The sequence below is a fragment of the Eptesicus fuscus genome, chromosome 25, assembly GCF_027574615.1.
Source record: "Eptesicus fuscus isolate TK198812 chromosome 25, DD_ASM_mEF_20220401, whole genome shotgun sequence".
Lineage (NCBI taxonomy): Eukaryota > Metazoa > Chordata > Mammalia > Chiroptera > Vespertilionidae > Eptesicus > Eptesicus fuscus.
This window is the reverse complement of record NC_072497.1, coordinates 8,799,766-8,814,472: the sequence shown is the minus strand read 5'-3', so window position 1 is coordinate 8,814,472 and position 14,707 is coordinate 8,799,766. Positions and strand designations below refer to the sequence as shown.

The following is a 14,707-nucleotide window of genomic DNA, read 5'->3' as shown; positions in this document are numbered from 1 at the left end:
GGACGGGTTATTAACCGATTCGAGAAGACCGCCCGCCCTCTCGCTGCTGCAAAGTGAAGGGCTGGCCGAGAGTCAAAAGCAGAGTCAGTCCTTCCTCCTGGGACTCCCAGTCCCCCTGCCTTGGGCACAGAGACGGGGCTGGCAGTGCCATCTGCACGGGGTGTGGCTCAGGGCCTGGCCTGTTGAGTTAGTGCGGGCGGCTCGCGTTCTTGTTGCATCTTCAGAGTGTGTGTGTGTGTGTGTGTGTGTGTGTGTGTCTGGCCCCCGTGCATACACTTGCTGTTGCTCCGTGCTTTCCATTCACTTAATTTCACTGTGCGTTTCCAGTTACACGAATGACAAACGCCTGCCTGTGATTTGCAGCAAATACAGCTAGCTGGCGTGTTTAGTGTGACTCCAGTCACACTGCCTGGATCCGGTCTCGGCTCCACCTCGGATTCATGGACCCCGGGCATGAGAAACCTTAATTTCTTTATCTGCAAAACAGCCGAGCGACATTGGATTGTATGAGGATTAGGAGGATTAATTTGCAAAAGTGCCTGCTTAGCACACGACCTGCTTCAGAATAAGTGCTCAGTAAAAATTGCTTGCATTACTATTAGTAATAGGTAATGTTGGAGCATTTATGATAGGGGTGGGGAACCTTTTTTTCCTGCCAAAGGCCATTTGGATATATCCTATCTAATAATAGACAAATATGCAAATTGACCATACCTCCGACACACCCGCAAGCCACGCCTACAAGCCACGCCCACCATCAGAGTGAGTATGCAAATTAACCCAAACCAAGATGGCTACAGCCACAGAGAGCAAGGTTTCCTAGGTAACAGAGGAAGCCAAGCTTTCTGCCTGCCCTTGCCAGGCCTAAGCCTCCACTCAAGCTACAAAGTTTCAATTATAGAAGGTAAACAAATTCAAACAAATGGCGGCAGAATGGAGCTTGAGAGAGCAGGCCAGGGTTGCCGCCGGCAACAGGGGAAGCAAAGCTTTCCACACACCCTGGCCGGGCCCACCCGCTTAAGGCAACAAAGTTTCAATTATAACCCCAATAGAAATGGCTGCCGGCCTTGGAGCAAGCAGGAGGCTTGGCTCCACTCCAGGCTGCAAAGTTTCAATTGTAGAAGGAAAATAAATTCCAGATACTAGGGCCTCCACTTGGGTTGCCAGGGGGCGTGGCCGGCCTGCAAACCACCACAGGCCCCTCGCTCAGGCCGCCCCACACCCCAAGGGAATCCCCACCTGATCCGGGATGCCCTTCAGGGCAAACCAGCTGGCCCCCCACCCCTGTACCAGGCCTCTATCCTATCTAATAAAAGAGTACTGTGCAGATTGACCATCACTGCAACACACAATATAACTGCCCCCATGTGGTCAAAGATCCTGCCCCCATGTGGACACAAAGATGGCCACCACAAGATGGCCAGCAGGAGAGGGCAGTTGGGAGGCACCCGGCCTGCAAGGGAGGGCAGTTGAGAGGGACCAAGCCTGCAAAGGAGGGCAGTTGGAGGTGATCAACCCTGCAGGAGCGGGCAGTTAGGGGTGACCAGGCCGGCAGAGGAGGGAAGTTGGGGGCAAACAGGCTGGCAGCAGAGTGGTTAGGGGGGTGATCAGGCTGGCAGGCAGAAGCGGTTAGGGGCAATCAGGAAGGCAGGCAGGCAAGCAGTTGGGAGCCAGCAGTCCTGGATTGTGAGAGGGATGTCCGACTGCCCGTTTAGGGATCCGACTGCCCACCAGGATCGGGCCTAAATGGGCAGTCGGACATCCCTCGAGGGGTCCCATATTGGAGAGGGTACAGGCTGGGCTGAGGGACAACCCCCCTCCGTGCACGAATTTCGTGCATCGGGCCTCTAGTATATATATAACATCATTCGTGGGCCATACAAAATCATCAAATTAAACATTAGCCTGTTAAATTTGTTCAAGCATTTAATGAACTCACCCCTAATGGCTTGGCAGGGCCAGACCAAATGATTTCCAGGGCCTTCTACGGCCCGCAGGCTGGACGTTCCCCACCCCGGATTTAAGGTCACAGAACAAGTATAGTGTTGCTAAGTGAACATTGTCGGTTCTCTGGACAGCAATCCCTGTTCTTCCTTGACTAAGGTGGTAACATTCGAGCTGCGACGCCTTAGAGCAGTGGTTGGCAAACCGCGGCTCCCGAGCCACGCGGCTCTCTGGCCCCTTGAGTGTGGCTCTTCCACAAAATACCACGTGCAGGTGTGCACATACAGTGCGATTGAAACTTCGTGGCCCATGTGCAGAAGTCGGTTTTCGGCCTGGGCGAGTCTATTTTGAAGACGTGGCATTAGAACACTCAAGGGGCCAAAGAGCTGCATGTGGCTCGTGAGCCGCAGTTTGCCGACCACTGCCTTAGAGAAAAGTAGTTCTGTGTTGTCACAGGGAGGACTGTGGATGGGGCATTTGCAGCATCTTGTGGGTTTCACAGCCCCATTTGCCTCCCCTTAGGCTGTAACTCATTGCTCAGCTCCTCTCCCAGCCCCTAAGTTTCCCTGCGTCTCTGGTCCTGAGCTCACAGTGCCTCCCCTTGCGCCCATGGGTCATTGTGGCAATGGGCACTGGGTGGCAGGTTATGCCTTATCAGATACAGTGCTGGCTTCTTTTATGAATTTACTAGCCTAGAACTCTATGCCTTGGGTGGGTATATAAAGGCTGGACCCTCCCTAGCCGGTTTGGCTCAGTGGATAGAGCATCGGCCTGCAGACCAAAGGGTCCCGGGTTCGATTCTAGTCAAGGGCATGTACCTTGGTTGCAGGCTTGGGCCCTGGTTGGGGCTTGTGCAGGAGGCAACCAGTTGATGAGTTTCTCTCACATCAATGTTTCTCTCTGTCTTTTCCCTCTCTCTTCCACTCTCCCTAAAAATCAATGGAAAAATATTCGTGGGTGAGGATTAAAAAAAAAAAAGGCTGGACCCCTCACCCTCTGCTTGCATCTCTCAAGGGCCATCCTGTCTCAGAACATCCCGTAGAGTCAGCCAAGGCTCTCACAGCTGCATCCCAGCTCACCGTCTCTGTCTGCCCATGCTGCTTCCTTCCCTCCCTTCCCCGGGCTTCACCCCTGGAATACGCCTTCGTATTCTAGAGTGTCCATTTCTGAGTTTGCCTTCTAAGAAACTCAGTCAGTGACATTAGATGTTGCAGGAGAAGAAAAGTCTTTCCTTCTTCGCTTTTAGGTTCTGTGGACCGAAGCGGTTAGGGGCAATCAGGAAGGCAGGCAGGCAAGCAGTTGGGAGCCAGCAGTCCTGGATTGTGAGAGGGATGTCTGACTGCCCGTTTAGGGATAATAATCAAACTGACACAAGACTGAGTAACAGGAGAAAAAATAATTTCAATGTCATTCCTACAGAAACCCAAACCCCAAAGGTATGAGATTCCCTGATAGCCAGGCAGTTGAGGCTCCCGTGCCATCTGAGCTAGGAGAAGGGGTGGGGCCTGGGATTTCAAGGTGAGGAAGAGCAAATGTTTTGTAAACAAATGTTTGCCATGCCAGGCACATAAGTCTCTCTGATGTAAAAAGTTATCTTCTTTTTGTCTAAAATATGTTTTTATTGATTTCACAGAGAGAGGACAGGAGAGAGAGAAACGTCAATTGGAGAGAGAAATATTGATCAGTTGCCTCCCGTATGCTCCCCAACTGATCGGGGACTGAACCCACAACATGGGCCTTTGTCCTGACCGGGAATCAAACCAGCGACCTTTCGGTGCATGGGATGATTCTCAACTGACCCACACCGGCCAGGGCCAAAAAAGTTACCTATACTAATAAAAGGGTAATATGCTAATTAGACCGGGAGACCTTCTGGACAAAGCCATGGTGGTGGGGCTGAGGCAGAGGTGGTTAGGGGCGATCAGGCCAGGAGGGGAGGGCAGTTGGGGGCGAGCAGGCCAGCAGCGGGGCAGTTGGGGGGCAAGCAGGCTGGCAGGGGGGCAGTTGGGGGCGATCAGGCTGGTGGTGGGGGGTAAGTTGGGGGTGAGCAGGTCGGCAGGCAGAATGGTTAGGGGTGATCAGGCAGGCAGGCAGGTGAGCGGTTAGGAGCCAGCGGTCCCGTATTGTGAGAGGGATCCCAGATTGGAGAGGGTGCAGGCTCGGCTGAGGGACACGAATTTTGTGCACCAGGCCTCTAGTCTATAATAATAAAAATGTAATATGCTAATTAGACCGGACATCCTTCTGGATGAAGCCGGGGCTGCGAGGGAAGCCCAGGTCCAGGGTGCCAGAGGGAAGCCGGTGCTGGCAGCCGGGAGAAGGAAGGCCTACTCTTGCATGAATTTCGTGCATTGGGCCTCTAGTTAATAATAATGAAGAATCAACTGTTTTGTGAACTTGCAACTATAAACCCTCTCTTGCCCACGCTCTATAGTCCCTAGCAAAAGCAAACCCAGGGATATTCCCCTAGAGCAGGGTTTGGCTGCTTTGTGAGGAGCCGAGAGTAAATGCTTTAGGCTTTGCAGGCTGTTGCTCTCTCCCGAGTCCTCAGCTCCACTCGCAGCAGGAAGGCTACGTGATGACTGAACAGACGGGGTGGCTGTGCTCCAGCGCAGCTCCGCTTACAAAGGCAGGTGGAGCCTGAGTGTTGGCTGGAGGGCCATGGCGCACTGACCCTTGGCCTAGAGAGTGGAGGAGCCCTCGGGTAAGTCCTTAAACAGGGTCCTAGCGTCGCATCAAAAGGACAAGCTGCCTGCCATCGTTGTCCCTCTGACGCTGGTAGGGTACGGTTTCTAAATCCCGCCGCAGCCTACAAGGGGCTCAGATTTCTGTTTCACAAGTGAGGTAACAGGATCCCCGAGGGGTGTGCCCGGTCTTAGGAGATGATGTTCCTGGAAGTGAGCGTGTGGATGTAGCCGTGAGTCGGGGGGGGGAAGCATGGGGCAGAGGTTTGAGTCACTGTTGGCAGAAAAGCACCCTAAAGGCAGAGCTGACTGCAGACCCTCAGAGCCCAGAGGTTTCTGCACAGGCCCTGCCCAGCACCGCACGCTCTCAGCCACGTGTCCTGGAATTGTCACTGAATAGGTGGACGGACGTGTGAGCGAGGCAGAGAGCAGAGAGCCCTTGCCCATTGAGGTTTAGAGGAATTTTCAGATCAGGCACCTGAGTGCAATGAACAACAGAAGGGGCTCGTTTAAGGAAAGCCTCCCTCAGGGTCTGTTGGGTGAGGAGACAGCCTTGTCATGATCTGAGACAAGATGGTTTAGGCAGCCTGGCCATCATGGCTCAGTGGTTGCGTGGTGACCTATGAACCAGGAGGTCACGGTTCGATTCCTGGTCAGGGCACATGCCTGGGTTGCGGGCTTGATCCTCAGTGTGGGGCGTGCAGGCGGCAGTCGATCAACGATTCTCTCTCATCATTGATGTTTCTCTCCCTCTCCCTTCCTCTCTGAAATCAATAAAAATATATTTTTAAAAAAATCAAGACGGTTTAGGCAGAGGGAGCAACAAATTGTCTCGAAGTTGGGACTGCTTTTGGCCTATTTGCAAAATCGGAACGAGGCCAGTGTGGTTGGAAGGGTGACACAGGATTGTGGAGGGCTGAGCCTGGAGAGGAGGCGCGGTGGGCTTTTTCACCTTGAAGCCTGTGTTCCGGGGTTAGGGTTTGGTTCTGGGTGCCATGGGAACCGTAGCAAGATGATAGGTGATGCCTAGGGTCCTTCAGGTATCTCTTTAATTGCTTGGGTGATGGGAAGGAGCAGTGCAGGGTGGTGGGAGCGCAGGGGAGGGGACCATGGTGGCTGGGACACAGACGCCTGTACAGTTGGGACCCACCCACGTAGAGCCGACGGAACTTACTGCTGGATGGATTGGGTACATGTTGAAGGTCGCAGAGAGGGTTTTATGTGCCCTCCTCCCCGAAGGTGAAGGTAGCTAGACAGAGAGACTGGTGTTTGGCTGAATAAGCTTCCCTCCCCCCCACCTTCAGGAGGCTGCCTTGTGATCCCATGGAGGGAGGCGAGGGGAGGATAAAGCCTGCAGCCCCAGGCCGTGTTTCTCTGACTTTTCTGTGCACATCACCTGGGGATCTCATTACAATGCAGGGCTGGGCCGGGACTGCGATTTTGCAGTTCGGAAATGCTCTCAGGTGATTTCAGTGATGCCTGCGCTTGCGCCCACTTCACCCAGCAAGGACTGGCCCCTGTCACACGCTCCTGCTGCCCAGAGGCACGAAGCAGGGACCCCCGTGCCTGTGCGTCTCGGGAGCCGGCTGTGGCTAGCAGGGCGCAGCTAGAGGCTGTTTCACTGGACCCCATGGGCACCTTGGACTTGCGGCTGGGAGTCCTCTCCAGGGACTCACGGAACTCGCTCCCTGCACCTTGCCTGCCCTTTGGGGACCGAGCTCCTCGGCAATTATTTCACAGCCTGTAGCAGGGCAGGCAGGTCTCTTCAGGGCCAGTCTCCGCAGGTATATAGGAAGGGATGTGTTTTACATGAAAAAGAAGCCTTTAAAGCAAAACGAACTGTGGGCAAGGAGGCCTGTGACTTCCAGTGTATATAAGCCGAGCTGTGTTATTAACACAGTTAACACAACACATTTACTTGGTGTTTGGGGTATGGGGGCGGCGGGGAGGGAATGAGACTTGATCACCAGAGATATTCGCCATAGGGATGATCAGTTTCAGCAGAGAGGAAGTTGGACTTTAAAGCAGGGCCTCAAGCGGTGGGTCCGGTTCTTAATGAAAAGGGAAAGGAAGTGACGAGAAGTTGAATAGAAGTTGAATACGATGCACCCCCCTGCAGGGCATTGGTATGAGTGAAACCTGTTACAGTACCAGGCTGTGGGCTTGGGGGCTGTTTTGAAATGCATGCACTCCTTTGCAGATGGGGCTGGCTCCGTCGTATGGATGGTTCCGGGGCCAGCACACAGTGCTTTATGGAGGCAGGATTCCATATGGAAGCTCTTTGTAAATGAAACTAACGTTTGATTACTGGGAGAGAATGACTGTGGCTTTTCATCTGGTTTCCCCGGCCAGAGCCGTTGATTCATGGTGCCTCTAGGAGTCCTTCATCATCGGGCCCATTTCATTTGCTAGGAGAGATGGAAGCTATTTCCTTGACTCCTCCAGTCGAAACGTTTAGGGCGATTGTACCAAGCTTGTACTCCAGCCTTCTTCTGCTTAATCTTTGGATTTCCCACGTGCGGTGGCGCTTGTCATTACAGGTTATTAAGTTATCGTGTGGTACTTTGCATTTTTATTATGTTCTTCACCTCTAATAAATGCACATCTTCCCTTTAGAGCCCACATGGATATTTTTTCAAGTCTTGGCCCCACGTCACCAGTGCACAGAGCCAAATGCTGTCAGCTCTCTGGTCCCGAGTTAGGCAATAGCCACTTTCTTTTTGTTTTTTAAGTATTTTTAAAATGTTTTTATTGATTTCAGAGAGGAAGGGAGATGGGTAGAGAGAGATAAAGCCATCAATGATAAGAAAGAATCATCACCGAAACCGGTTTGGCTCAGTGGATAGAGTGTCAGCCTGCGGACTGAAAGGTCCCAGGTTCGATCCCGGTCAACGGCATGTACATTGGTTGTGGGCACATCCCCAATAGGGGGTGTGCAGGAGGCAGCTGATCAATGTTTCTCTCATTTATGATTCTAACTCTCTATCCCTCTCCCTTCCTCTCTGTGAAAAATCAGTAAAATATATTAAAAAAAAAAAAAAAGAAAGAATCATCAATCAGCTGCCTCCTGCATGACCCCTACCGAGGATCAAGCCTGCAACCGGGGCATATGCCCTGATTGGGAATAGAACCATGACCTCCTGGTTCATAGGTTGACGCTCAACCACTGAGCCACACCGGCCAGGGCAGAAATCTGTTTCTTCAGACTGTGTCTGGTCCCCTGCATTTTTGTTGACTGCTGAGGAAATCATTTAATTTCTATTGTTCTTGAAGTCTCTGTAATAAAAGACACCTGGTACCCCATAAATTGTGAATTGAAAAATAGTCTGAAGTTTTTGTGTGAGAGATGCTAAACACAAACTATTAATAATAGTAGGCCTGATGTCAAACTCTCTGATGTAAAATGTACAGCTCGGTAACTGAGTGGAAGAAAATTGTGTTAGTTGTACCCAGTAGAGACGGGGAGTTTCCGGTTTTCTATGATGGACCACTGAGCTATAGAGAAAAATCAATCACGAGATTTATAAGTGGGAAGCAAATAAATTTAGAGATTTTTTTAAAGAAGAGAATCATAAAATGCTACACATTCTGGTGGAATGAATTGAACATAAGATTTCATTAAATATAAAGGACAATAAAAAAAATGTTTCTGATGCACTTGAGGGCCATTCAGGGAACCGAGTTTGGGGGAGAATAGATTGACGAGAGAGACTAAGAAACGGGGTGCAGAGGGGCCAATAGTCTGAGAAAGAGGCAGGAAGTGGCAGAGGCCAAGAGAGGCAGAGGCCAAGGAGGCCTGTTAGGGAAGGCCGGCTGAGATGCTCACTCCCAGGGCGGCCAGAGGAAATGCTGCTGCTTCTGTTAAAGACACAGGTGCGGATAAAGCGGGTGGGGCTCCAGGGTCCGGCTGCAAGGATGCATGCGCAAGGCCATGGTGCACATTCGCAACCCCAGTATAAGGGCAGTCGCAGCAACGAGCGTTGCACAGGGTGTCGCCCCTCATTGAACCTGTGGCGACTGTGAGGTCAGAACTGCCACCTGCATGTTGCATAGGGAAAAGGAGTATGAGCGCCTGAAGTTCAGGGCTCGTGTGTGGCGCTCAGAGTCGCTCATGGGTTCCGTGGGCCGCTCCTCCCACCCCCTCATGCACACTTGATGCCATCGGGGAGGGCTGGAGTCCAGAGCTAGGTCTACGTTAGAGATTCCCCATGTAATTCTGACTCGGCTTTTAAAGAAAAACGGTTGTGAAGTTACACCCATGTGTCTATCACGTGGTCATACTGCAGGCTAACCAGAGATAAAGCGACATTGACCCGCCGACCTTGAGCCAGGCCAGTGATCTGTGGGCCACCAGGGCACTTGCAGGAGGTGCTGCTGCGTCATCTGCTGGGTCCACAAACTCGGGCTCTGGATTTGAAAGTGATGTCTTGTGTGACCCTTGCCCCTGTGCCTTGAATTACTCAAGGGGCTACTGTTCTGATGAAAAAACAAACCCACATAAGGTGCCTCACAGGATGAAATGGCTGCTGCGGCTGCAGGGAGGGGCCAGTGCTCCCTCGGCTTCCTGGGCCAAGCCCCCCCACCCCTTCACTGCAAGATGACAGGGCCTTGGCCCATCGGAGAAGAAATGGAAACGGGCTCACAAGTTACTTTCATGGATGGAGAAAACAAACTTGCATTCACGTTGTGCCTGGAATGACCTTTTTGTGTCAGCAACAAGAGTGCCTCACCCACTTATTTATCAATGGCCAGTGTGTTCATTACAGACACATGGGTAATGTGGTTTCCCGTGTTATTATTGACTAGAGGCCCAATGCACGAAGATTTGTGCAAAAATGGGCCTTTCTTTCCGCTCCGGCCTAGAGCCATCTTTCTGCCTTCCCACGCTGCCCAGAGGCCCAGAGCATCCTGCCCTGCCCCTGGCCACTTGGCGCCTGCATATGCAAATTAACCCACCATCTTTGTTGGGTTAATTTGCATACTCACTCCTGATTGGCTGGTGGGCGTCGTGAAGGTACAGTAAATTAGCATGTTACTCTTGTATTAGTATAGATAGAGTCTGGGGCCAAATCTAGCCCTCTGTGTGTTTGGTTCAAGTTTGATGGGAACCAGCTATGCTCATCATCTGTATGTTGCTGCTTTGTGCTGGGGTATGTAGAGTAACTGCTACTGAGATCATGTGGTCTGGAAGCTGGAAATATTAACTCTCTGCCCCTTTGCAGAAAAAATGAGCCCCCCTCTGTTCCAGACGGTGGGTCCTCTGTGTGACTGCAGTTTAAAAAAAAGTATATATATATTGTTATCGATTTCAGAGAGGAAGGGAGAAGGAGACAAAGAGAAACATCAGTGATGAGAGAGAATCATGGATCGGTTGCCTCCTGCACACCCCCTCCTGGGGATCCAGCCCACGACCTGGGAATCGAACCCTGACCTCCTGGTTCATAGGCTGACATTCAACCACTGAGCCACACTGGCTGCGCTGCGTGACTACAGTCGTGTCTGAGGCTGATGTCTCCTGGGCTGGGTCCACACCTGCTCCCTGTCACGGCCCTGCTGCTGGGCATGTGGTTTGAGGCTACAGTTCTGCCTGGTCCCCGGGCAGCCTGCTGGGCTGTGTCATAGCTCACGCCCCCCAGAGCGGAAGTGTTTTATTTAGGGGCATCTCTCCCACAGACACCTTCTCTGACGTTCTGCCAGCATTGCCCTGCCAAAGCGCCGTTTCTCAGCAACCCTGGTGAAATCGCTGCCTGGGCAGTTTCTGCTCACTCCATACTCGGCAGCGATGGCAGCGAAATGCTGCTGATGGATGGCTCCCCACTGACTTCCAAATCCAGGGCGGGCCCTCAGCCGGCCTTCAAGGCCTTTCCATCTCAGAGGACTCCTCACAGCACTCTGGGGTCAAAAGGTCCTTCCTTCCCCAGGGGCTGTCTGAACTTTCCTTCCACCTGCCAAGCCTCCTCACGCCTCTGATCTTTGCTCTGGGAATGTTGGGGCATCCCCTGTGCCCCCCGCAAACCTGCTGCAATCCAGTTCGTCTGTGTTGTATCATGGACATGTTTTTCTCCACGCGCAGGATGCCGGATTCCCTGGAGCCCTCTGCGCTCTGTCATATGCCCCTGGTTAGAGGCTGTGCTGTTGTGTGATTGTCTTTCTGTTCTCCTCAGACTGTAAACTCCCCCAGGCCAGGCATGGTCTGCAGCCATAGTTAGGTTTCTGGTGTGTGCCACGGAGCAGGCATTGTGCTCGGAATGGAACCGGAAGTCACCCAGAGCATGCACACCAGTGTACCCACTGTGTACCAGCTGCGGCCACGTAGCACGCCCTCAAACATTGTCCCACACCGCACAGATGTGAAAACAGGCTCAGAACGATTGACTTGGCCAATTGCAGTCAAAGCTAGATTTTTTTCTTCTTTTAAAAATAATTTTAAATTAAGGCTTCAAATAATGCAATAAAATGTGCAAGTGGATACATCATAAGTGTTTAAGTTGTTGCATTGTAACATACACTGAGTGGTCAGATTATTATGATCTCTGAACGCATAATAATCTGGTCACTCAGTATATACATATATATATATTAGAGGCCTGGTGCATGAATTCGTGCATGGGTGGGGTCCGGCCAGCCTGGCCAGGGGGAGGGGACATGGGCGGTTTGCTGGCCTGCCTGCTGGTCGAACTCCTGGTCGAGGGGACAATTTGCATATTAGCCTTTTATTATATAGGATATACACTGAGTGGACAGATTATTATGCGTTCAGAGATCATCATCATCTGGCCACTCAGTGTATGCATGCACGTATGTGCCCACCATCTATAGAGGCAGATTTGAACTTGAGGCTCCTCTGTCCTCCTCTGTCCTCATGCCACACTCCTCATGCCAACACTGATATGACCAGGTTGCACTGTTGCAAACATCCATGCATGTACATCCTCTGCAGTGTCCACGCACACACTCTGCACACACATACCTCCACCGGCCTGGGTACAGGAGCTTTGAAAGCTTTCATGCCCAGCCCAGCTCGCAGAGGTTACATTCGAATCCTGTGTTTCAAAAACTTCCCAGGTGATTCTAGTTCAGGTCCAGGCCCCGAGGCGTAAGGCGGAGCAAGAAAGCGAGAGGGCTCATGGGAGCAATGAGCTTCCCGTACCGCTCCTAAGATATTGGCTTCTTACTGCGTTCCTGACAACCCTGACCCTTTGGAAGGTGAGCCGTGGCCTCTGGGGCCTCCTGCCCTATGACATTTGTGACAGCGTGATCTGACCGTCTCCCTTTTGGGCTGGCCCCCATCTCTGCAGCTGGCCTGACCGTGCTTCAGGCACCCTAAGTGCAGCCCGCCTTTCCCATTCAGGAGAGCTTGTCTAAGAACTGGAAATGAGGGGGTGCTGACCCTGGGCATCTAATTTAAAAACCAAGCTCTGCAGTCCCGCGTGGGCTGGGTTTGTTGCAGACGGAGTTCAGGGGAGCTGAGTTCTCAAATCAGAGCCCCTGATGAGCACATGGGCATCACCTGGGAGCTGGTGAGAACACGCAGGCGTAGACCCGGTCCAGACCCGGCCCTGCCCGCACTCTGTGGCTGGAGCCTGCAGGCTGGGCGCCTCGAATGACTTTGCTGCCACCGAAGGGTGAGGACCACAGCTCTAGGGGGACGGTGAGTACGTGCGTGGACCTGCAGGGCCAGGGGCGTGGTCCTCAGCCCCCAGTGGGCATCAGAGACCCCAGGTGCTTTATAGAACCTCAGACGCCCGGACCCCATCTCAGCGTTGGGGAACCTGGATTTCTGTGAATCCTCACCCGAGGGTATTTTCCCATTGATTCCTTAGGGAGAGTGGAAGAGAGAGGGAGAGACAGAGAGAAATATCGATGTGAGAGAGACACATCGATTGGTGGCCTCCTGCCCGAGCCCCGACCAGGGCCCGGGCCGGAGAGGAGCCTGCAACCAAGATATGTGTGCCCTTGACCCAAATCGAACCCTTCGGTGCGCAGGCCAACGCTCTGTCCACTGAACCAAACCGGCCAGGGCGGGGAATCTGTATTTTTTTAACCATGTGCTCCAGGAGATTTTGAGATACAACACCCCCCCTCCTTTCTTTTTTTTCTTTTTAATTGTTGTAGTAGAAACCTGATAAAGAAGCATTCTTTTAATAACGACTTTCTACTCATTTGGCACAGGGCAAGGACACTTCCACTTTCGTTTTCCTCCTGTAGTTTCTTCTCCTTGGTCTCCAATGATGAAGCTGTTTTCCCTCCCTTCTGTTTCCCAGTAAGGAAGATGGGGGTTCCCTTTAGCACGCACCCCCTCCTTGATGGAAAAGCCACAAGTGAGGCCTCTGGCCTCCTGCATGCTTACTTAGCCCAGTGGCCGGCAAACTCATTAGCCAGCAGAGCCAAATATCAACAGCACAACGATTGACATTTCTTTTGAGAGCCAAATTTTTTAAACTTCAACTTCTTCTAACGCCACTTCTTCAAAATAGACTCGCCCAGGCCGTGGTATTTTGTGGAAGAGCCACACTCAAGGGGCCAAAGAGCCGCATGTGGCTCGAGAGCCGCAGTTTGCCGACCACGGACTTATCCCATCTTCCCAAAATCGTGCTGTAAGTGACGGAGGACATTAGCCTCTGATCTAATTGATCCACAAGACTTCATCCAGACGGGCGTCCCCGAGGCTGAGGCAAGGAGGTCAAGGCTTCCTGTCACCCCTGCGGTCGCCCTGCCAAGAGCAGGTGGGAGGCAGGACGGAGCTGCAGGCCCCGGCGTCAGTCTCTCTAAAGAGCTGCTTGTTTTCCTTTTGCCCACAGCTGTCCCTGCCCCTCCACCCTTATCTGTCATCGCAGATGTCCGTACCTGCGTGATATTTCATGACAGGGCGCACCTGCTCCAACCGAGCGGATGCCGTGTTTTCAGATGCGCTGCCAAGCCTGTATGTGGTTACGCCTCCTGGCAGGAATGAGATCGGGCTTCCGCTCTAGCCTGGCCCACCTGCCCACCCTTCCTGCCACCTTCACTGCCCTCTACTCGCAGGGTGGAGGTCACCGGGCTGCAGACCCACCGGACTGATCCAAGTGACTCTCCGTGTCCCCAGGGGACCTGCCTAGGTGGGGTGCCTGCTTGTTTCTGCATCCGGCCTCTTCTGGGCATCTCTGGATTCACCACCAAGGCCTGGGTGAACCCCGGAGCCCCCATCTCCCAGGCCATGGGGTTCCCTCCATCATTGCATTACTGATTATAAGCCTTAGTTGGAGCACATAGGCCATCATGCATGCTTGTGTTACAAAGGAACGGGCTGAATGAATGAAGCCTTTGTTTTTACCCCACTCCCACCCCCCAGACCTCTCAGAACTTTTGGGGGGAGTCTTTGAAAGCCATTTTAATGAGACCAGGACTTGCTACATTGCTTTTCTTGACAATTGCCAATATTTGGTGTTTGAAAAGTAATAATCTAGCCACACACCTAGGGTTGGCCTTGTCTGGGTTAGAAAGCACAATGGAGCTTGGTTGGTGTGGTTCAGTGGTTGGGCCTCGGCCTATGAACCAGGAGGTCACGGTTCGAATCCCTGTCAGGGCACATGCCTGGGTTGCAGGCTGGATCCCCAGTGGGAAGCGTGCAGGAGGCAGCCGATCCATGATGCTCTCATTGTTGATGTTTCTATCTCTCTCTTCCTCTCCTTCCTCTCTGAAGTCAATACAAATATATATCATATAAAAAAAGAAAGCACAGTGGAAACGGGCATCAGATCTGGAATGCAGGTGACAGAGGGGTCCGCAGCTGTCCTGTTACCGGTCACGGATGGGGGCTGTGTCAGTGTTAGAACGCTGCTCTGCAGAGCTCCCCAGGACCAGAGCTGAATTGTTGGGCAAGGAATGCGTGTTGTTGCGTTAGCTCCCAGAATCCCCTGGGGCTCCTTAATGGAACCCCAGGGCCCAGGTGTCTCCCAGACCAATCGGTCCGAACCTGGGAGGGCCCAGCCATCTGAAACTTGTAGCGCCCGGGAACCTCAGGGCCGGCGGAGTCTGTCTGAACGTGTGCAGTTGGAAGGAAGGCCAAGAAGAATCATTGGGTTACTGGTAAATAGAAC

General features: G+C 52.5%; 1 protein-coding gene across 4 annotated transcripts in view; it reads left to right on the top strand.

Moving 5' to 3' along the window:
- SLCO3A1 (solute carrier organic anion transporter family member 3A1) overlaps window positions 1-14,707 on the top strand; it is a 207,994-nt gene that overhangs the window by 24,674 nt on the left and 168,613 nt on the right. The window lies entirely within an intron of this gene.